Here is a 21,917-nt window from a genome sequence, read left to right on the forward strand (position 1 = left end):
TGCCATTTTTATTGATTACTGTGGTAAACGGAGTAATAATCCCTCAAAGATATCCTAAAACAATGGAACTTGTAAATATGTTATCTTCTTTGGCAAAGGGAATTTACAGGTGTTGTTAAGTTAGGATTTTGAGATGGGTAGAGTAGCCTGGATTATCCAGGTGGATCTAATATAATGAAAGGGTTCTTATAAGTAAAATAGGCAGGCAGGAGAATTAGAGGCAGAGAGGGAAATCTGATTGCAGACATCGGTGTCAGAGCGGTGTGATTGCTGGCTGGAAGGAATCCACGAGCCAAGGAAGCTGGAAAAGGCAAGGAAACAGATTCTCACTGAGAGATTCCACAGAAAACACACCCTGTTGACACCTTGACATGAGCGCGTTGTGGCCACTTTTGAACTTCTCGCTTCCAGAACTTGAAGGTACTAAATTCACATGGTTTAAAGTAGCTAGATGTGTGGTAACTTGTTACAGCAGCAGGAGGGTGTTAATGCCGTCTGGCAGCCATGATTCACTGTGGGAAGGAACTACACCCAGGGGTGGGTTCCAGGAGTCAGGGAGCATTAGAAGCCATCTTGGGTGACACAAAGGATCTGTCTGCTTTTAAGGTTTCGATATCTGTATTGTCAACCTGCTCCGTAGAAGGTTTTTTTGAATCTCTACAACCAGAAATTTGGATAAATACAGATTTCAGCAAGATCAGAGAAAGGGTCTTTCAAAGGAGCAATCTTTCCTGCCCCTGCATCCTCCGGGAAGTGGAAGAGAATACAAGGCGAAGTAGGCTCTTTAACTGCCCAACTTCTTTTCTTCTGACCTAGTGGGAGAGTAGGTAGCAAATGGGAGGGCTACAGCCAGAGGACCTATTTCCATGTTTCTTGAGACCATTTTCTTTTCCTACCACAGTTGATTCTGACCTCCTTCCCTAAAAGGGGATTCCTAGTTGCAATTCCATAAATGTATTTTTTCCTGACAGAATTTAAGAACTACATCAGACTTTAAAGCCAAGAGATTCCTAAATAGGAGACAAACATTTTTTTTAAGTTTATTTATTTTGAGAGAGAGAGAGAAAGCAAGCAGGCACTATGCACAGAGCCCAATGTGGGGCTCGATCTAATGAACTGGGAGATCATGACCTGACCTGAAATAAAGAGTCAGACACTTAACTGGCTGAGCCACCCAGGCACGCCTAGGTGAATTTTTTGTTCCCTTTGAGTATTATTCTGAGACTTGTCTCTCAACCAGGTGAACATTTTCATACTGTTTCAAAAAGACGAGCTTGAAATGAAGACGTGTGTTTAAGAGAAAGCAAGTGATCTCCGTAGCAGCTGAGGTGAGCCTGTTCTTTGCAGAAAGCAAAGTCTGTGCTGGGGAAAAATTTTAAAGCTTATCTCTGGCTCCCTGTTGATCATGCCTAATATCTGAATGTGTTTTCATAATGTGGATATTATATTACAGTTTTTGGCCACAATGAGTGAGGGAAGACTAATTTGTCCTACAGAGTATGTGCTGCCCAACAGAGACCTGCCAAGCAGGGGTCTTTCTTATTTTGGAAGCCATTATCTTTTTCCTAGAAGATATGAAATGCTTTAAAACGAATTAAACCAAGAAAGGAGATATGCCAGTGAGCAGATGGATTTCCAGCAAGGAAGTCCAGATCTCACCGTGCACTTTCCCAGGTTTTCCCCATGAAACTCACCCAATTTCTCAAAGGGGATTTAGAGGCCACTTAGTTCCCCTCATCACATAAGTGAGGGATCCAAGGGCTAGAGGCTTGATCTGCCGTAAAACTCGGCATCTGTGAGCACTAGGCTAAGTCCTTCAGGGAAAAGAATACAGTTTATTTATCCTGCAAGTGGTTTTCTCTTGACTTTCTTTTCCCTCTCCCCTTGTAATCAGACAGGAACTTTCAGCTGAAAAGTCTTGGAAACCACAACTCAAGCCTGTTTGAGCCTATCATTGAATAACCTAACTTAAAAAATCCCCAGGGAGGTTTGACTCTCAGGAGGTTTGACTAAGTGCTTTCTCCAAGGCCCTGATTTCTCTCTGTCCCTTGGTTCTACATCCTCTGTGTCAGAGCCATTTTCAAATACACTCTGTCCTGGCAGTGATACCAGCTTCTCATTCTCCAGGTTTACCTCTGGTAGGAGAGAGTTCTTGTCTCTCTCGTGGCTGCCCACCAAGTTTCCAGCCTCCTATTGTCAGTGATCGGGTCCGATGCTCATCACTTAACCAATATCATCGGCTGGGACGTTGCACTACTCTGCTTTGTCTCTGAGCTGTGTGCCATAACCCTGGAGCCAGTGGGTAGAGCCGATACTTAATCACAGGGACTGAGAGTTGCAGGAAATTTTGGGTATTGTGTGTGTGTGTGTGTGTGTGTGTGTGTGTGTGTGTGTGTGTTTAATGTTTATTTTTCAAAGAGAAAGAGACAGAATGAGAGCAGGCCAGGGGCAGAAAGAGAGACAGATAGAGACTCCAAATCCAAAGCAGATTCCAGGCTCTGAGCTGTCAACACAGAGCCTATATACCAGGGCTCAAACTGACAAACCATGAGATCATGACCTGAGCCAGAGTCAGGCTCTTAACCGACTGAACCACCAATGCACCCCAAAATCCTGGGTATTGTTAACAAAAGAAGGGCAATGGATTCTGTCTGGCCCCCAGGTTCCAAATGTTTTTCTGTATTCACGTTTAAAATTTCTTCCTTGCTTGTTTACATTTAATTTATTGAGCACCTATGTACCAAGACTATAATTAGGATAAAACAGACTAGGTCTCTGACACATGGAGTTTGTAATCTGAGGGAAGGATAACAAACAAGCATTAAGATAAATAATCCCACAAATAGGTGAAGTAAGAAATCAAGTGGTTTAGTGCTTGTATATTAAAGATATGTGCTGTAAATATAGACTCATAATGTGCTGTCTGGAATATTTTCTTCAAAGTTGTCTGGGTTTGTGGAGGAAGGTGGGAGTGTAGCTGAAGTAAAATTTGATAGGTAGTTGATGAAGCTAGTTGATGGGTATATGGGAATCCATGTACTATTCTCTCTGCTTCTGTATATGTTTGAAATATTCTATGATAAAAAGTTTAAGAAAGCAATCCCACAGAAAAACAGGCTTTGGGAGAAGTGACATGGAATGGAAAATATATATGTAAAATTATATATATAATATATGTTATATATAATAATATAAATATACTTATTAAATAAATTATAAAATAAATTTAGTAAATTATCAATATTAATATATTAAAATTAAAATTATCAATATATTAATATATTATCCAATATATTCATTTAATTTAATTATTATTAATTATTTAATATTTAATATATTAAAATTAAAATTATTAATATATTTATTTAACAATTTGTTAAATTTAATATAATAGATAATATAATATAAATATTATATTATAATATTATATATAATAAAATATAAATATTATATTATTATAATATATATAATAAAAAATATATATGGAGGGCTATATCCACCCTGGAGTGTTTCCAAGGTAAATAAAACAGTATGTGCAAAGGTCCTGTCTACTGCTGTGAACAAGGCCCTGTGCCTAATGTTGGGGGTATACAGGGATGAACCAAGTTTGGTCTCCACCATCATGTTGTCTACAGTTTATGTGGGAGACAAACACAAAAACATTCAAACACAATAAACCGGATACACTTCAACACTGAGAAAGCAGAGTAAGTGCAGTAGAGGTTAACATCCTAGAGGAAGTCAAGATGAATGTACCAGTGGAGGAGAGGGAGGAGGGGAGAGCAGAAGAGGAAGATTGGGAAAGGCTTCCTGGAGAAGCAGGTATTTAAGTGGCCCTTAGGGGTGGGTAGAATTCCCATAAGGGGAGGGGCAGGGAAGGACACTCCAGGCAGAGGCAAGTGCATGGTGCGTCTTCTGGCCTATTTTTGTCTGGGGTTCCCACCTGTAGCTTTGTCTCCACATTGTTCCAGCTTCTGGGGGAAAGGAGGTTCCTCCCATCAACCCTCCCTCCCCTGGGTTCTGGGAAGTCTCAGAGCACAGACCCCACATTCAGTGCTCTTGGCCTCCCCCTCCCTGTGTCCCACGCAAAGTGATCCTACCCTCACGCTTCCTGCTGTTGCTGCTTATGTGACTCGTATTGGTGGGCGGCTGTTAGCAAGTTCATAATTAGGATGGTCTTCTTAGCGGTTTGAGGTCAAGATTGCAGAGGATCAGAATTTGCCTCAGCAGAATGGAATACACTTGAGTGAGTGGCAGAGGAGTTTTCATTGTATGCTGTGGCTGTCACGGGGAACGACACTGCCATCCTTTTCTGTTCCACCTACTTTGTAAAGCGTTTAAAGAAACAAGCTTGAGGAGTGCCTCTTGAGAAGTGGGAGGAGTAGTGGGAGAGAAAGTTTCCCTCTCAGGAGCACATGTGACAAGTCTCTCTCTGATGTCTTTTGCATAAATAGTGGGATTCCCACGTAAGACTTAGTCTTAAATAAAACAAAAGATTGAAAGCCTTTCTGTTTTCAAAGATTGCTTCAAGAGCTGTCTATGTTGAATACCTGAAGGTGTTTTTCTTGCCCTAAAATAATTTGTATATGGTGAAAGTGAAGGTGAGGTCTTGCTGCACTGAATGTTTTTGAACCTTTTAGCATTTACAGCCAGAGTTGACACTCAAGCAGTATTAAGGGATTCGCACCTACTAGGGAAAAGGAGGCAAGCTTTGATCAGAAAAAGGGTTTATTGACAGGCTGGTATTAAGCGACTGTAGCAGACAATTTGGAACAGGGCTCCTGTTAGAACCCCTCAGGTTTATAGCTACTCAGCAAATGTTAAAAAGGCCATTCCTCTAGCTGGAGGCAGTTCCAGGCCAACTTGCTAGAACTTGGTGCTCAGAGCACCTGCTGGGTTTCGGTGCCTACTCTGTGCTTTAGTCTAGAGACTTTGTTCATTGATTCACCTGCAGACCTGTGGCTGCATTTACCAACAGGCTTAAGAGTTAGTAGCTACTCTGGTGTGAGTTGCTGAATTTCCTTATTTTTGCCAAGATTATATTTTCTTATTTATTATTATATATTTTTTTTTAATTTTTTTTAACGTTTATTTATTTTTCAGATAGACAGCACGAACGGGGGAGGGGCAGAGAGAGAAGGAGACACAGAATCTGAAACAGGCTCCAGGCTCTGAGCTGTCAGCACAGAGCCCTACGCGGGGCTCGAACTCATGGACCATGAGGTCATGACCTGAGCTGAAGTCGGATGCTTAACCGACCGAGCCACCCAGGCGCCCCTTATTATTATATCTTAATGTTTATTTTTTTGAGAGACAGAGTGTGAGCGGTGGAAGGGGCAGAGAGAGAGAGGGGGAGACACAGAATCTGAAGCAGGCACCAGGCTCTGGGCTGTCAGCACAGAACCCGATACAGGGCTCAAACTCAGGAATGGCAAGATCATGACCTAGGTTGAAGTCGGATGCTTAACCGACTGAGACACCAAGCCCCCCAAGATTACATACTCTTAAACTTGAGAGTTGTGATGGTTTATTTTATGTGTCACTTTGACTGGGCTAATGGTTGCCCAGAGAACTGGTAAGATATTATTTCTAGGTGTGCCTGTGGGGATGTTTCTGTTTGGATCGGCATTTTAATCGGTAGATTGAATAAAGCAGATTGTCTTCCCCCAGTGTGGGTGGGCATCATCCAGTACCTTCAGGGCCTGTATAGCAAGAAAAAGAAGAGAGAACTCTCTCTCTCTCTCTCTCTCTCTCTCTCTCTCTCTGTCTCTCTGTCTCTCTCTGTCTGCCTAGCTAATTGAGCTGGGAAGTTGGATTTCCTCTCTCAGACAAACTGGGAGGTCCACCATTGTTGCTGCTGGTTCAGGCCTTCAGACTGTGGACTGGAAATATACCAAGGCTCTTGTGGCTCCAGCTTGCAGACTGTGGGACTTCTCAGCCTCCATAATCCTGTGAACCAATAGGAATCAATAATGGTATAAAATTGTTTGATTTTTTTTGTCACAAATACACCATGGAGTTTTCTTTTTCTTGACCAAAGGATGTTCATTCTCCATTAGATGCACTTCATTTTTCTATCTGATTCCCCACATTACTTCTTTTCATACCACAGCATTGCTCATCTTCCTATTCTTTTTGTTTCAGACTACATTTTTATAATACAATTCTGGACTCCTAAGTCTGTTCTGGGTATTCCAGGTTATTCACATCCATCTGGATAGGAATATTCTGGGGAAGGGTCAGGGAGTCAAATTTTTTATTTGGTTACTTTAGAAATGATTCATATCTCTAAAACTGTTAGCTTAAGAGTTCCTGCACATTCTGAAGTAAGAGATTTTTGAAGCTATTAAACAATATAGATTTCATAAAAACTTTATATACTTGATTTATTCATCCATATATTGAGTGCCAGGTACTGAGCTAGGTGTCATGGAGAAAACAGAGAAGATTATGACATTGACCATGGCAACAAAGTTCTTACAGTTTAATGAGAGTAGACAAAAATAAACATATTATGGTACAAGACACAGTGGATCTAAAAAGCAAGTTCCTAGTGCTATAACAGTACAGATAAAGGAGAGCTCTCTTCTGGTTTGTAGGAGCTGGGAAAGCTTGATGGAAGTGACTTTGAACTAAGGTTGAAGAAATTGGATGACAATGGGGTAGGGAGAGAATTACAGACAAATGGCATGGCAAAGCACAGACAATACTGGGGGTGGGGTGGGGTGGGTATGCAGTTGGTTTTAACCGAAGGATATGGTATAATGATAATAACAATGAGAGAAATTATTTACTGAGTACCTACTAGGTGGGTGCATTGTTTTAAATCTGTGAACCCTATAAGATAAGCATCATTATTCCTTTTACAGATGGAAAGGTCATCTCCGACAAGTAACCTGCCCACAGATCTATAGCTGTTAAGTGGTGGTGTTGGGAGTGCAGATGTACCTGTCAAAAGCCTGTGTTCTTTCTACCGCACTACTACTGTCCTCAACTTGCGTATATGGAGGGAAAGATGCAGAATGGCATTTTATTCATTCAGTAGATTGTGTAGGGTAAGAAAGAAGAGGCAGAGGCAAGGGAAAGAATACGCTTTGATTGAAAAAGGCTTGTTCATAGGGTGTTTCTCTGGCAAAGGCATACTCATAGCCAGATGACACTATAAAACTGATGTCGATGATAAGTAGGTGTCATTGGATGCCAAAAACAGGCCAACAGTTCTCTCATCTCTGATGCTCACAACTATATGTATCACAGTTAGGTGATTCATTACTCGGTGTGGTGGAAAGAACAGAGGTGTAGAGTCAGAGAGAACTTGGTTAGAATGTTGCCTTTACCCTTTTCTACGCTTTGAACTAGATTAAATTAAGTAGGTTATTTAAATTCATGAGCCTCAGTATTCTCATCTGTAAAATGAGCATATATGCATATGTCATAGAGTTCTTATAAATGTTAGGAAAAAGTTTTAAGAACTTATAATGCATTTTACACTAGACAAAGCAGAAAAATTAGGTAATAAAAATAAAATTCTACTGGAGAGGCAAGAGTATCTCTGAGCATATGTAAATGAAAAACATGATAATAGTATGATAAAAATATGAATATTCATAGTATCAAAATTAACCTACCTTTTATAAAGATTGTTCTTTCCTTTACAAAAAGAATTCTATTCTAGACTAGGCAACTGAGGATTGACCATGAATTTAAAAAAATTCTAAGAACTGAGAGGATTTATATTAATGTATCTAATAGCAAAATAGACGTAAAAACCATCAGTTATAGAATCTCATGAAAAATACAACGCATTCTACTGTGTTGAAATAGGCTTTTACATCCATTGTGTTAATGCAGTTCTGTCTGAATTTTTAATGACAGTTTTTAATTCTTTTTGAGAAAAAATTCAGTACATCAAAAGTAGGTCAGGCTGTGCATAGATTTCTTTTACTAGCTTGATGTATGCTAACATAGTAGATTGAGAATTGAATCTTCTCAGAATGAAAAATGGATGATTCTGACATGTATATTGAGCATCAAAAATAATTATAAACATATTGATTGAAAGTATTGCTCTGGTTGTTTTGAATGGAATATTCTTGCAAAAAACACTTGTCTAGAAGCCTTTGTTTTTGTTAATAGACTCTTTTAATTGAGACTCTTGTGTGGAAACCTCCCAGAGGGAAATCCTATAATTGCTGAAAGCAGGGAGGGAATGTACAGCATGCCAGATAATTTCAACCTCTTCAAGCCCTAGCCCCTAATGCTTTAATTGATCTCTTACCCTATCCCAGGGCACTGGACCTCGATTAACTTACCCAAAGAAATATTTGGAGCAACTTTTAAGCATATCCAACTATCAGAGTCTTGAGGATGTGTTGATGTTCATTTTGAAAAGCATCAAATAACTATTCCTAGAACATAAAGTGAAGAACCCTACTGAACTACATCAATAGTGTTAGAGATTTGTAAGGCAGAACCAAAGACACAAAACAAAACCCAAACCACAAACTGGGAAAGCGTATTCTCAAGAGTTCTTTTCAAGGCACTTGGGCACAATGCTGGAAAAGAAGTCTATCCTGCAAAACACTTCCTCATTCTTGCTATGGAGTGACCTATGCACAAAGTAGTTTTAAAAGTTGAATAAATGTTCACAATGAACTGATGAGTCTATCCCTGCCTTGCAGTCTAAATCTGAGTAATTTGTTTCAACGTACATACGTATAAATGCTACAATATCATTTACTGCTCTTATAGTCTTAGTATTCCGGTATCACCAAGTCTTAAAAAAATTTATACATCTGGGTAACCTGGGTGTCTGAGTTGGTTAAGTGTCTGACTCTTGATTTTGGCTCAGGTCATGACCTCACAGTTGGTGAGTTCGAGTCTCTTACCAGGTTCTGTGTTGACAGTGTGGAGCCTGCTTGGGATTCTCTCTCTCCCTTCTCTCTCTGCCCCTACCCTGCTTGCTCCCTCTCTCAAAATAGATAAATAAAAACCTATATAAAATTTAAAAAAATTTAAGTCTTAACCCTGGAATTTATCCTATTTGAAGCATTTGTCCCCTGTAAGTTGCCATAAATTTAGATGCATAAAATGTACAAATATGGTCACTGTAGCATTATTTATAACAGTAAAAATATTGGAAAGATTCTATGTAATAGGAAAATGTTTAAGTACATTAGACTAGACTCGTATGTTGGAATATTGTGCAGCCACTAAAAATGGAGTTTTCCTTGGATAAATACCTAGTGGTGCAATTATTGGATCCTTGGGTAGTTCTACTTTTAGTTTTTTGAGGAACCTCCATACTGTTTTCCAGAGTGGTTTCACCAGCTTGCATTCCCACCAACGATGCAAAAGAGATCCTCTTTCTCCACATTCTCGCCAACATCTGTTGTTACCTGAGTTGTTAATGTTAGCCATTCCAAAAGGTGTAAGGTGGTATCTCATTGTGGTTTTGATTGGTATTTCCCTGATGATGAGTGATGTACAGGTGTGCTGTTTCGAAGGGACACATGCACCCCAATGTTTATAGCAGCACTATCAACAATAGTATGTAAAGAGCCCGAATGTCCTGAATGTCCATCGATGGATGAATGGATAAGGAAGAGGTGGTATATATATATATATACATAGGAGTATTACTCGGCAATTAAAAAGAATGAAATCTTGCCATTCGCAGCTATGTGGATGGAACTGGAGGGTATTATGCTAAGTGAAATTAGTCAGAGAAAGACAAATATCATATGACTTGACTTATATTAGGACTTTACTAGACAAAACAGATGAACATAAGGGAAGGGAAACAAAAATAATATAAAAACAGGGAGGGTGACAAAACATAAGAGACTCATAAATATGGAGAACAAACAGAGGGTTACTGGAGGGGGTGTGGGGGGGATGGGCTAAATGGGTAAGGGGCACTAAGGAATGTATTCCTGAAATCATTGTTGCATTATATTCTAACTAATTTGGATGTAAATTAAAAAAAAACAAAATAAAAAACAAGGAAAAAAATGGAGTTTTTGAGCAATAGCTTATAATTTCAGAAAACTCTTAGAGTTTTATATAAGGATGAAAATTAAAATTGTAGAGACAGTATCTACCCAAATTATAAAAATAACAAAATATGTTTACATTAAAATTATTAGCAAGAAATATACAAATATATAACGGCTTATTTTGGGGTATTGGAATTTTGAATGATTCCTTTTTTCATTCATTCATTCATTTATGTAAAGTCTTTATTGAGAAACTAACATGATAGGTACTATACCAGAGCTGTACAATTAATGATAAACAAACTTAAATAACCTCTGTCATCATTGGAAGCATAATCTATTGAAGAAGACATAGGTTAATTTAAAAAAAAAACATGCAAATAAATGTAAAATTGCAACTGTGATAAATGCTAAGAAGGAAGGTGACCATGAGAGCACACAGTAGGGGACTTAGCATAATGTGGGGTTTAGTTCACTAAAGTGCTGACAAGTATACTAAAATTGGACAGGTGGGTAGATTTAAGCAGATACACAGGGGAGGAGGATTGGGAGAACATTCCTTTGCCAAGGAATACCACTGCAAGGTCCCTGTAGTAGAATGGAGCCTGGTGAGTTTATTTTTTTTATTTATTATTTTTTTTATTATGAAATTTATTGTCAAATTGGTTTCCACACAACACCCAGTGCTCATCCCAAAAGGTGCCCTCCTCACTCCCATCCCCCATAAACCCTTAGTTTGTTCTCAGTTTTCAGGAGTCTCTTATGTTTTGGCTCCCTCCCTCTCTAACCATTTTTTTTTCTTCCCCTCCTCCACGTTAAGTTTCTCAGGATCCACATAGGAGTGAAAACATATGGAGTCTGTCCTTCTCTGTGTGACTTATTTCACTTAGCATAACACTCTCCAGTTCCATCCACGTTGCTACAAAGGGCCATATTTCATTCTTTCTCATTGCCACGTAGTACTCCATTGTGTATATAAACCACAATTTCTTTATCCATTCATCAGTTGATGGACATTTAGGCTCTTTCCGTAATTTGGCTATTGTTGAGAGTGCTGCTATAAACATTGGGGTACAAGTGCTACTATGCATCAGTACTCCTGTATCCCTTGGGTAAATTCCTAGCAGTGCTACTGCTGGGTCATAGGTTAGGTCTATTTTTAATTTTTTGAGGAACCTCCACACTGTTTTTCAGAGTGGCTGCACCAGTTTGCATTGCCACCAACAGTGCAAGAGGGTTCCCGTTTCTCTACCTCCTCTCCAGCATCTATAGTCTTCTGTTTTGTTCATTTTAGCCATGCCCGGTGAGTTTAAAGAAGTGAAAGAGGGCTGAATATAGTGGTGTGTGAAGAAGAGTTATGGATCATAATATAAAATTTGTGTTTTTAAAATTTGACTCTTTTCTGCACCGTATAAAAGAGATTGGAAGGAGAAGCAGAACCAGGGAGCCAGCTGGGGGATTATAGTGCAATTAAGTGATCATGGTACATGGAATTAAGAAGATGAAGTTGGAGATAGTTAAGTGGATGGAATCAAGACATATTTAGGTACAATAAATTTCATATATTGAAAAAAAAAGATATATTTAGGAGGTAACAATGAAATGGGCTTGAGGATGGATTAAAAATGGGGGTGAGGGGTCAGGGAAAACTGAAGAAGAGTCCTAAGTTTCTAACTTGAGCAACTGGTAGGCAGCTGGTGGCAATAAGTACTTGGGAAGAGGATTAGACTTGAGGAGGAGACAATGTGTATGGTTTGACACATGTTACTATGAGATGCCTTTGAGACATTCAAGTGGAGATAATAGGCAGTTGGATATATGGGTCGTAAACTCAGAAAAGTTTGAGTTCATTCACCCTCTTATCCCAAGTGACTGGCATATTCTAGGCATTTAGTAAATACTTACAGAATGAGTGAATAAATGAATGGACTGAAGAAGTCAATTTGGGAAATTTCTAAGAGCATAGATTGAGAAGAAAAATTCCATTTAATGACTTTGAAGAAGGATAAAGAACACAGAGAAGTAGAGAGGTTGTAAGAAAACTAGGTGTAATTCTGTCCTGAAAACCAGGAAGGAGAGGTCAGCTATGGCAAAACTGCTGATAAATCACATACGGTTAGGTTCCAAAATCCTTTGGGTTTAGTTACTGAAAGCCATTAGTGACCTTAGCAAGAGTTATTTTGGAAAATAGTGAGTGAGATGTTACGGAAGAAGAGGATGGAGGTGGTATCTAAATTGAGATGGAAGGGGGGTGCCTGGGTGGCTCAGTCGGTTGAGCGTCTGACTTTGGCTCAGATCATGATCTCACAGCCGGTGAGTTCAAGCCCCGCGTCAGGCTCTGTACTGACAGCTCAGAGCCTGGAGCCTACTTCTGCTTCTGTGTCTCCCTCTCTCTCTGCCCCTAACCCACTCACATTCTGTCTCTGTCTCTGTCAAAAATAAATAAACAACAACAAAAAAATATAAGTAAATTGAGATGGAAGGGCCAAGGTAAGTTATTGATTGATTAATTGATTACCAGGAATTTGACTTTGGTTAAAGTCCACTGGGAAAGATGGATTCAGATTATATATGCATGTGTATGTATGAGATTTGAAAATACAAGAAAGATATGAAATAATGTATTATATAAATTTCCTATGAAGGTCAGAGGAGATAAAATTCAATGCTATCATAATCCTAAAGGAATATATTTTTTTGGATAATAAATAAAAGCCAAAGGAGAGAGTTCATTCTGAAAGAGGAGAGGGGTAGTTTCTTTTTCTAACAGGTGAATGGGAAGGGTACAGAAGTAAGTTGACATGTTGAGTGAGACAGTCTCTGTTCCTTCTGTGAAATAGAAATCCTTCCACATCATCTCCTGAAGGAAGGAGGAAGAAGAATTGAGAGTGGAAAAGTTGGAGGTTTGAGAAAAATGAAGGCACTATGAGTAGTCATTTTATTGTTTTAATTTTTATTTCTTTTAAGATTTTATTTTTAACTAATTTGTACAGTCAACATGGGGCTCGAATTTATAACCCCAAGATTAAGAGTCGCATGTTCAACTGACTGAGCCAGCCAGGTGTCCCTAGGTAGTCATTTTAGAGATTAAGAATGAGGGGGTCTGAGAAATATCATAGGCATGTCAGGTAGAGGTGACCACCTGTTTGAGGTTGGTACTATTAGTTCACAGTGGTAGTAGTCAGCCCTGGTGGTCGACTTTATGAGGCAGTGCTCAGCCACTCAGGTTGGGAATGGAGAAAGAAAGTAGCTGGGTCCATCCAGAGGTGGGATATTGCCACACCAGTGAGATACGAAGACAGTGGAGCAAGAGAGTGCAGAATATTGAAGAATTTTTCTGCAATGAGGGGCCATGAAAGGTAAGCTGGAAATGTGAGGAAAAGAGAAGGATTCTAATGTGTTGTTGATGGATTGACACTACAGGGATCCATGGACTCGTGTTTCCAAAGAGGTTGAAGAGCGATCATAAGCAAGCTTGAAGTGTAGTTTTTGTCAAAGGATGGAATTCTTGAATAAGTAATATTACATATGAAGGACTGTATGTAGTCCTTCCCAACCCCATTCGTGGTTTCGCTTTCTGTAGTTTCAAGTTACCTTCAGCATCTGCAATCTAGAGGCAGATGATTCTTTTATGATGAATGTTGGAATGTCAATAGCAGCCTAAGAATATATCACAGGTCTACGGTGTTCACCTGACTTCATTTACTCATGGAGACATTTTATCATTTCACATCATCACAAGAAGGATGAACATAGTATAATAAGATATTTAAAACATTTTTTCGGAGTATAGTTGACACATAACAGTTTGACACATATGCAAAGTTTCAGGTGTACAACATAGTGACTCAACTTTCTCTATACATTATGCTTTGCTCACCACAACTGTAGCTACCATCTGTCACCATACAACACTATTACAGTATTGTTGACTATATTCCTTATGCTATGCCTTTTATTTACATGATTTACTCATTCCATAACTGGAAGCCTATAACTCTCACTCCCTTGTACCCATTTTGCCCATTCCCTAACTCTCCTGCCTTTCCTCTGGCAACCGTCAGTGTTCTGTGTATTTGTAGGGCTACAAGAAGGTATTTGCAGAGAGAGAGGGAGAGAGAGAGACCACATTCACATACCTTTTATTGCAGTATATTGTTATACTTGTTCTTTTTTATTATCAGTTATTGTTATTAATCTCACTTTATGCCTTTAATTTAAACTTTCTCATATGTAAGTATGTATAGGAAAAAAATGCAGTATAAAGAGTAAGATACTATCTTCAGGTTCAGGCATCCACTGGGTGTTTTCAAATGTATCCCTCATGGATAAAGAGGGGAGGGGACTACTGTATTTTAAAACATTGAACAAATTTAACTCATAAATTAGTATATGTTCTTCTCAATCAATGGTGTCAAATATTTTTATTATGAGAAACTCTTTATACTAATGGTTTTTGAAGATCCCCACACTCATATTGTAGTAATATGGTTTAGTAGCTATTGATTTAGAAGACACTTTTGAAACATACTGGGCCATATGTAAATCTAATGAAGAGAGTATTTGTAACAGACATAAATTTGAGGATATGTGTGTTTGAGGGGTATATATGTAGGTGGATATAATAATTTTATAATTCTAAACAAATTGGCTAGGGTTTGGGAAAAGTAGCCATTGAACTCCAATACCCAGGATGAAGAATAGCTGGGTCATAGTCGTTCGGTGATCAATTTTGAAAGGATTTATGGGGAAAACAACACTTGAGGAGTTTGGAAATTTGGGGCAAAGAATGGCTTGGTGGTTTTGAGGGAGAAGCATATTATAGGTCCTTGGACTTTGAGTGAAAAAGGTTTAGTGGTGGGCATAGGGTGATGAATAGACTGGGTGTGCACAGGTTATATCTCAGATGAAGTTGAGGTGCAACAAGTCATTCAAAGGGAAAGAAAGTAAGACTGTAAACTCCCTGACTCCATTTTCCTTTTTATGTTTCTGACCAAGTCAGAATTAGTTGACCTTAATTCCCAATATTGATTTGGCTTCTGTGAGGTGATTATTTATTTTGTGCCATGATCCTATGCACTCTTGTGTATGTTAGCTATTTTCTAATTCACGTTATAAAATAAAGAATTGTGCTCCAGGTGTGAAAGCAGTTAGGAAATCCAGAAGGTGGTTGCATATCATCCGTGCTTTGTGAATGTGGAAGAAAAGGAAAGAAAACTGTCTAACAGCAGCATAAGAATTTGTCCTTACGCAGCTAATATAAAACAGTTTCAGGCATAGCTATGTGGAGATGTGACTTATAATTCAGTATACAGGCTATACAACATACTAGTTTAAAATAGGGGATCCGGAGTAAGAATGTTTTGGTTCATATCCAGTATCTACCCCTTAACAGCTGTGACCTTGAACAAGCTACTGAACCTCAGTACATCTCACTTCTACAATATGGAGTTGTTTGAGGATTCAGTGAGATAATCCACTTAGAATAATGCCTACAACTTAGAATTCAACTAATGTTAGTTGTCTTTATTATTCTTTCTCATTAGTGAAATATTACCAGTGGTATTCTATACTGCACAATATGAGTGTTAGCTTTTTTATTTGCACAAAACTCCTTACTGGTTCATTAGCATGAATTCTTGATAACGCTAACCAGTTATTAATACACATTAAATCATTGTGAGTGGATGAAAATCTGATTTTGGGCATTCACCTAGTACATGAAGTAAATCTGTTCATTAATATTTTCAAGTTTTTCTGATCTAATGTTTAGCTAGAATGATCAGAATCAGAACATATTAGAAAAAGCATGGGACAGCAGGCTCCCTTCCACATGTTGCTAAGCATGGAACTCCCCAGCCATTGGGAATTTTGACTTCTGATGATCTCTGAAGACAGAAAAAAAAAACCAGCAACTATTTTTTCCATGCCATTTATGGTGAAGCCATTATACCACAAGCAACAATGATTACTCTGAAATGAGTGATAACACAATGGCCTTACAAAATTAAGGAAATGACATTTTTTTTTTTTAAGGCGGTAGGTGAATTACAGTCAATATTCTTGATCAGGTTTGAGGCAGTTTCCAAAGTATTACAATATAGAGAGGCAAATATTGATTGGAACAGAGAATGGAGCTTCAGGAAGTTCTGCAGGGATTAGTTTGAATGCTTTATATTTGTACAGTGTAATAAGTATCATTGACAGTAATTGGCAATCAATATATTCTGTACACTATACCCCAATTGATGAGGCATCTAACAATGAAATGTCTACATATATAAGTGCAAAATATCTTCAATTAACATTAATATCCTTTCAGGCTATTTATACTTTATGCAGTGTGTAATATAGTACGATTTGTATGAATCATTAGTTAATTGTACTGCTTGTATTAGTCATTAATTGATCATTAGCTACTCCCAAACAATAGAATGTTAAAATTCTCCTTGAACAGTTTGAAAATCTATTATAGATGCATTTCTGAAGTTCATAAAACTCAGGTAGCTTTCTTTATGTCAGATTGTTTATCAGTGGCCACAGATACAGCAGTTTTCTATGCAATTACAGCATTACAGAGTCCTACATCCATTCAAATGCAGTTCTCTTTTATGTCAAATCCTCCCAGAGACATTGTGCTTTGAGAACGTTGGTGTGAATGACTTAGAACATGATAGAAGAATATGGAACAGATCATAGTTTTGGTGAACAAGACCTTTGTAGTGGTTTTTACTGATTACTTTCATTTGCTAAGTTGCTTGTTGGAACATTTCTTATACTGAGCCAACGATGGAGAAATAACGACACATTTATCATACGCAAAGGTTTATACAACCAACTAAATTAACTGTACAGATTGGGGAACAAAGATCACAGAGTTAGTAAAAATCCTTAGGTGATCCTTAAGTCTCATAAGTGTTTCAGCTTATTCCTCTTCCAAATTTTCTGCAGAGCTACAAAGATAAAACAAAAGGGCTTACTTCTATAACATCATGACCTTTCTCTCTCTATATTGATGAAGAAGGTAATAAGCAGTGAAATAGAGAATAAGTAGGCAAGTCAAGGGGGAAAAGGGGGCTTAAAATAATCTGCTAGCATGTTACATTTAGTATAATCATAAACTGACTGCTTTTGGATAATCTCTTTCCAAATTAAATGAGGGCAATGTGTCTAATTTTTATTTCTGAAAACACTATAAACACCCCCCTCACTCCTCATAATGCACATAATACATGCCCTTCCAAAGTGGCTTGATTACCTTCCACTGAATTGTTCCATTAGTAAAGAAGCTTTCATTGCTCTTGGGCAAGAGGGGCAGACATGATGAGAGGATGTGGTCTGCTACTTAGTTACAAAGTACAGCTGTGCCTTTGTTTCTTGCATACACACTGAACAAAGAATACTACAACAGACATTCCTGCCTAAACAGATTTAGATTCAGGAAATATCAGGCCAAAACACAGGGAAAAGGGAAGAAATGGTTACTAGCAAATGTACTAGACCGTTCCCTTCAAAGTCAGTTATTAAAATCTGGGTTAGTGTAAGTCAGAGATGGAGATTCTTTCTTCTTTTTCCTTCCTTCCTTCCTTCCTTCCTTCCTTCCTTCCTTCCTTCCTTCCTTCCTTCCTTCCTTCCTTCCTTCCTTCCTTCCTTCCTTCCTTCCTTCCTTCCTTCCTTCCTTCCTTCCTTCCTTCCTTCCTTCCTTCCTTCCTTCCTTCCTTCCTTCCTTCCTTCCTTCCTTCCTTCCTTCCTTCCTTCCTTCCTTCCTTCCTTCCTTCCTTCCTTCCTTCCTTCCTTCCTGTTTATTATGAGAGAGAGAATCCCAAGCAGACTCTGCACTGTCAGTACAGAGTCCAATGGAGGGCTCAGAACTCAAATTCTGATGGTTGGGGATATCCGCCCCCTCCCGCCCCGAATATCTTTTCAATCTGCTTTAGGAGGAGAGAAGAAATGAATGCAAGCAGAGTCAGGGGGAAGGAAAGTTAGGAGGAGGAGGAGGAGGAGGAGGAGGAGGAGGAGGAGGGGGAGGAGGAGAGGGCTAGGGAGAAACAGAATGACATCCCTAGCAGAGTTTGGGCTTTTTCCTATGGGGTTCTCCTTGATCACGAGAGGAGTCTGGGTTCCATAGCTAACAGCATGTCTCTGGAGGCCCTTGTGATTTTTTGCACCATCTGTAAATGAACTGAGGAGTAGCTGAAATGTTACTGGATGGCATCACAAACTGGCGAAGAACAACTTTTCGACCAAACTTCTCAGGGATAAAATCAATGTTTTCAACTCTTAACTGAAAAGTCCTGCAGGAACTCAAATCCATGGTTCACACTTAACCACAAAACCTCCTTTGGACACATCATAACCTCTTTTCCTTAGATGATAACTTTTTAAATAAGCAAGTAGAAAAGGGAAGGACAGCCTCACTTGTTGTTAGCTGGGATGCATCCAAGGTGACGCTGCTTCAGTAACTGCAACAGCCAGAGAACTTACTGCTTTTTTGATTGTGGGACTCTGTTAGGTCCTCAGAGGTGTATCCAAAAGAAATCAATGTCCACTGGCTTTAGAGGAAATGTTTTTAATGGACGTGTTGTTGCCCTAGTCTCCCTGGGATGCCTGATCAGTGTCTCTGCACATTGATAGAGGCACTGTGACTTCTGCAGCCTGTTTCTGAGCAAACCATCCCAGGGGCTCAGATTCTTTTTTTTTTTTTAAATTTATTGTCAAATTGGCTAACACCAGAGGCTCAAATTCTTACAGAGGTCAGATAGATAGTATAAATGTGTTGAACAATTAGATGTATGACAGTAAGCAATGCGGGGACTGTGTGAAATTGGAAAATGTCTCTCACCACAAGGAGGTAGCTGCTATTTGTCCCAGTCAGCGCCCTGAGAGAACCAGAACCCTGTGTTGTGGGAACATCTCTTAAGGTTTCTTTGCATATCTAGTATAAGAAACAGACTAAGTTGGGGTTACATATAGTTAGGCTTGTGAATGGGTCATCCTGAAAAAAAAAAAAAGGGTTAGAGAATCTCTCAGGGAGGCTGGTACTAAAATCTCTCAGGGAGGCTGCTATAACAAAATCTCACAGGCTGCGTGTTTTCACAAGCAGAAACTTACTTTCTCACAGCTTTGGAGGCTATACGCCCAATATCCAGGTGTCGGCAAGTTTGGTTTCTTTGAGACCTCTCTCCTTGGCTTGTAGACGGTCCCCTCACTGTGTCCTCACATGGTCTTTTCTCTGCTCTAGCATCCCTGGAGCTCAGACTTCTCTTTGTGTGCCCAAATTTCCTCTTCTAAAGACATCATTGTGATTGGATCAGGTCCCACCCTGGTGGTCTCATTTTAACTCAATTACCTCTTTAAGGACTGTATCTCCAAAGATAGCCACACGCTGAGGTACTGGGGGCTAGGATTTCAATATATGAATTTGAAGTTGGGGAGACACAATTCCAGCCCATAACAGGGCAGCACCCCACAGTCTGCATTTTTCAGAGGCAGGCAGCTTGGGCATCTGCATCCCATTTTCCTTATTCAGACCAGTAGACAAGTATGTATTATAAACAAGGAGAAAACAGTTCCAGCATCACACATGCAGTGACTTAATTAACGGTTTAAGCTTATCCCTAGACAAGAATCCCCAAAGAAGCTTGTGATTAATGCAGATTATAAAGGCTTGCTAGAGAGAGTGTGAAAATACTTAACTATTGCAACAGAATCCACTTTTTCATAATTGTGAACCTTGTTCCATTCTGGAGATGGCATCATCCTTAAATAGTTAGTAATTGGTACTTTGGTGCCTTCTGGCATTTGTTACAAGCACATCTCCTATCCTCTCTCGCACAAAGCATCTGTGGTGAGAAGTGGTGGTTTATATGCTCTGTCTGTGTGTTGCCACAGTCTTCGAAGTCAATAAATGCTTAGCCTTCCAGATAGAGGCTCCCACACCAATGATGGGAACAACTATACAGACTACTTTTTCCAGTAAGTAAAGATGAGTTTATCTTTTGTGGGGGGAAAATGCATAGTAGAAATTGAAGATCATAAGAATATGCTTGAAACTCTTCACTTAAAAAAAGTGCCTGTGCTTTTTGTTGGGTGAGATGAAAACCAAAAATATTGATCTGATAATTTAAGAATTTGGAACCGAATATTCTCTTTTCATGTTTCTATAACTTCACTTGGTTACTGGATGAATCAAAATGCTGTTGTAGGTGCTGAAGTATTTCTGCAATCCTATGAGTAGACCTCATGACATGGCATCACATCTGGAGTCCCAGGAAGTAGAGTCTTCTGAAAAAGTCACAGGTAACAAACATCAGGGAGTGGACACTTGGCCTAAGGTAATCTCATCAGTCTCTCCGCTTAAGAATTTGGAATTAGGTTCAGAGGTTTTAGTTCATCCCTGTTGGATATGAGGGGATAGAGAAACAGGGTTTTGGGTGTGTGTGTCATATTTGGGCCATGTGCATCCCAAGGTAGAGAAGGCCTATCTGCAGAGAAGGAGAAGAATAAAGGAGACAGAGCAAGATACGTGGAGATGGGGGCATCTTATCTTCTAGGAAACTCCCATGGTCTTGTTTCTTTCCTTCCCTGGTGTGACCTAGGTAGATTTTTCTGCCATTTGGGTTCAGTGAAAGATCCATGTATCTTCTTAGTAAATACCACTGTTTGCTTAAGGGAGGTTGAAAGTGTCTGTTTCTTCCAATCAAAATATATCCTAGACCAAAAAAAAGTCATCAGTTACATCATCATCCAATTCTGAATAACCACCCCAAATCTTTTAGTTTCTTCCTTTCTAGGAGATTTACCTCCATAGCCAATTGTACTCTGGGTTTATACTCCCTCCAAGTTTCGAAGAAACGAATATGCTAATTGTTATTTGCTGGTTTATATTACTTATAATCAGATGTTCTATAGTTTGAAAGTTTTATTTCTGAAATATGGGATCCATTTATGCTAATTTTAATGCTAAAGTATTTAACAAACTGCTGGTCCATATCAGAGCCTAAATAAATAACTGTGAACTGATTCATGTTGCCTTCTTTTCTGAGTCCCTCACATGGCACAAAACTTTGTATTGTTGAATAATAACACACTCTGTCTGCCTTCTTGGTAGGTATTGACTTGCTCTGTGCTGTGAAATGACTATGTTAGAATTGGTGTGATGAATCTATCAACTGTCTGAATTCAGATACTGTCATTGTATTTCAAATTCCTTATCTCTTTTCTTACTCTTCTGCTATCGACGATTGCCATCTAGTCCAGTCCAGAGAAACAGGGCTATATGAAGATTTGTTTTCTTGGATAAAATGTGGGATAATACGCAGTTGGACTAATGGCGTCTGTTGTGTCTCCAACATCATGTAGGGTATAGTCAGTTGGATAATCAGGGTCAGGCTTCAAGTAAACTGGCTATCACTGTCATGTGTGAAGCCCATGGGATTCTTAACACTAGAAGTGCCGTCTGAAACACTTGTCCTTTGGAAGAAAACACCCTCCAGTTACTGTCATTTGCTAGTTTTGCCTTCAGCTCTAGAAGGGGCTCCCGGTGATTAGTGATGCATCCTTAGGGTAGTTCCTGCATAGCTGCCACATGTTCTTCAGGCAAGAATCCAGCCTCCTTGAGTCAGAGCTCAATGCTTTTATTTGTCCTTTTTACAAAGGAAGATAGAATTTTGCGTTTATATAATTAAAAGTGGCCTGTGCACAACCATGTGAACACACTTAACACCACTGAACTGCAAAAAGTGACTTAGATAACAAATTTAATGTTACATGTATTTGCTACAATTAAAATTTTTTAAAATTAACAAGTGGCTCATGATCTTATGAGGTCATAGGCAAGTGCTTATATAGGCAGGTGGTCTGTTTGGTTTTAAATTTGTATTAAATGTTTTCTTGAATTAATACTATCCCTCCATTCGC

The 21,917-nt window shown here is 39.0% G+C and overlaps 1 long non-coding RNA gene across 2 annotated transcripts in view; it reads left to right on the forward strand.

Annotated features, from left to right (window-relative positions):
- The first annotated feature begins 205 nt into the window (after nucleotides 1-205).
- The window catches only part of LOC123379266, a 58,058-nt gene continuing 36,346 nt past the window's right edge, over nucleotides 206-21,917 (forward strand). Inside the window, exons 1-3 of one of the 2 annotated variants that reach the window (XR_006583523.1) lie at nucleotides 206-420; nucleotides 1,241-1,328; nucleotides 20,204-20,297. This is a non-coding gene — a long non-coding RNA (uncharacterized LOC123379266). The remainder of the gene's footprint in view (nucleotides 421-1,240; nucleotides 1,329-20,203; nucleotides 20,298-21,917) is intronic. The other variant, XR_006583524.1, reaches the window with a different exon arrangement.

This window comes from Felis catus, chromosome A1 (assembly GCF_018350175.1).
Source record: "Felis catus isolate Fca126 chromosome A1, F.catus_Fca126_mat1.0, whole genome shotgun sequence".
NCBI classification, from domain to species: Eukaryota; Metazoa; Chordata; class Mammalia; order Carnivora; family Felidae; genus Felis; species Felis catus.